Below are 2412 nucleotides of genomic sequence, written 5' to 3'. Positions count from 1 at the left end.
GCCCCCTGCACCAGTGCATGAATTTCATGCACCTGGCCTCTAGTCATAATGATAATAATAATAATACAAATAGGATTTCCAAGCTGTTCCCCTAAGCATGTATATGTATATGTGTGTGTGTGTGTGTATATATATATATATATATATATATATGCAAGTGAAAATCATACGCTACAATTTCTGTGAAAGAAAAACTTTATACTATATGTCTAGATGCCTATATATCTGTAAGCGAATAGAATATCTGGAAGAGTATCCAAGGAACCGGTGGCAATGGTTGCATCTGGGGAGAGGAACAGATGGACAGATGGCTGGGTGGGGCCCCAGGAGGGAGGAAGACTTTATAGTCACTCTTCACCCTTTTGCACATGTTGAATTTTGTATCATATATCCTGTTTCCTAGTAAAAGTAAATAATGAACGGTTATTTTGAGCCAGGCACCAGGCCAAATGTTTCCTGTGTTTGTCCATTTAAGCCTCAGAGCAATCCTGTTCTCTCATGATCCCCATTTTATGGATAGGGAAACTGAGGTTCGGGGAAGTTAGATGACTTGCTAGCAAGGGGTAAGGCCAAGAGTAAAAACCCAGGCAGCCTGATGCCACGGTCCTTAACTCTCGACTCCCTGGCTTTGTCGTGGCTGCGTCGCTGACCCTTTCCTGTGAGTCTCCTTCCCTTGGGTTGTTCGAGAGTGGCAAGGGAGTTCCCGAATAATGAGCCTTTCCTTTGACTAGGAATCTGCTTCCAGAAATTGCTCCCCCCCAAAATTCACACAAGTGGACCAAGATATATGCCTATTTCATGGATGTTTGTAATTGCAAAAAATAATGACATGGGTTTCCAATGAAAAATTACTTAGAATGTGTCATGCACCTTGCTTGCTTTGTCTGCATTAACTTATTTATTCCTCAGAAATATGAGAGGCAGGGTCTCTGGTCATTCCCGTTCCACAGGTGGGATGCACCTGGTCTGGTATGTTTCCACCTCACTGTGCCTCCCAAGTACGTCTGCCTCCTTCAGGAGGTTGGATGGATCCTATCGCTCTAACTCAGTGGTTCTCATCCTTCTGGCCCTTTAAATACAGTTCCTCATGTTGTGACTCAACCATATAATTATTTTCATTGCTACTTCATAACTGTAATGTTGCTACTGTTATGAATCGTCATGTAAATATCTGATATGCAGGATGGTCTTAGGCGACCCCTGTGAAAGGGTCGTTTGACCGCCAAAGGGGTCGCGACCCACAGGTTGAGAACCGCTTCTCTAACTGTAGGATATGGATTCCTGCTTGGCCAACAACATATTTCGTGGGTTTGTGAAATCCCAGTGGTAATTAAGAATTTTGTTCTCTGCCCTGCAGGCATGGCTCAGTGGTTGAGGGTTGACCTATGAACCAGGAGGTCACAGTTTGATTCCTAGTCAGGACACATGCCCAGCTGTGGGCTCGGTCCCAGTGGGGGATGTGCCGGAGGCAGCTAATCAATGATTCTCTCTCATCATTGATGTTTCTCTCTCTCTCTCTCCCTCTTCCTTCCTCTCTGAAATCAATAAAAATATGTTTAAAAAACAGACATTAAAAAAAGAGAATTTTGTGTCTGTGTTTTGATAATAACCTTGGGGGGCATAAAGGCTACTGTACCATCACCTGGACTTGAAACTTTCCACAGGGCACTGGCCCTGGAACTTGGCAAACGCATCTTTGTCTGCTCACAGCCCACAAGAAGCCACCTCAAATACCCGATTAATTTTCAACAACTGGGAAGCACTGTCTGGCTTGGGAATATCCTGACAGCAAAGTGGGAACAATGGCTCCACTGTCTGCCCTGTGCTCACATGGATGTTTTCCTCCAGTAACAAAGCTACATGTCTCTTTTGCATCGGAGAGTCACAATTTAAAGGCATTTTCAAAGCATGCGACTTTAGTGTCTCATGTTATTTAATAAGTTAAAGCTCAGGGTTGACATGAGGACGGCTTGGTGTGGTGGAGACATGGACAGTCCTGGGCTGGATTTCCGTCCCTTCTGTCCTACGTGCTGCCAGACAGGTCCGGAAGAGTTGTCAACAACGTATTTCCTGGGAAGTCTAGTTTAGAGGGCTTACTCTTCTTTCTTCTCTCTCTCTCTCTCTCCTTCCCTTCCCTTTCTTTTCCCTCTCTCTCTCCTCTCTCCTCTCTCTCTCCCCTTCCCTTTCTTTCTTTTCTTTCTCTCTCTTCCTTTCTTTCCTGTACTGTTCTAAGCTTTGTTTTGTTTTATTGCGGTGAGGATCGTCATTTTTACATAAAAAAGTTTTATTATGACTTTTCAATCTTCGGTCTGTTGACTCCATCAGTAGCAAACGAGGCCCAGCATGTGCTCGGTCTGGCCGACTCGGTGTTTTTCACAAGTTGGTTGGATGCTTCCAGTACCACCCGCCCAA

This window comes from Myotis brandtii, unplaced genomic scaffold (genome assembly GCF_000412655.1).
Source record: "Myotis brandtii unplaced genomic scaffold, ASM41265v1 scaffold410, whole genome shotgun sequence".
NCBI classification, from domain to species: Eukaryota; Metazoa; Chordata; class Mammalia; order Chiroptera; family Vespertilionidae; genus Myotis; species Myotis brandtii.
The sequence above is the reverse complement of the archived record's forward strand: the minus strand, read 5'-3'. Positions refer to the sequence as shown.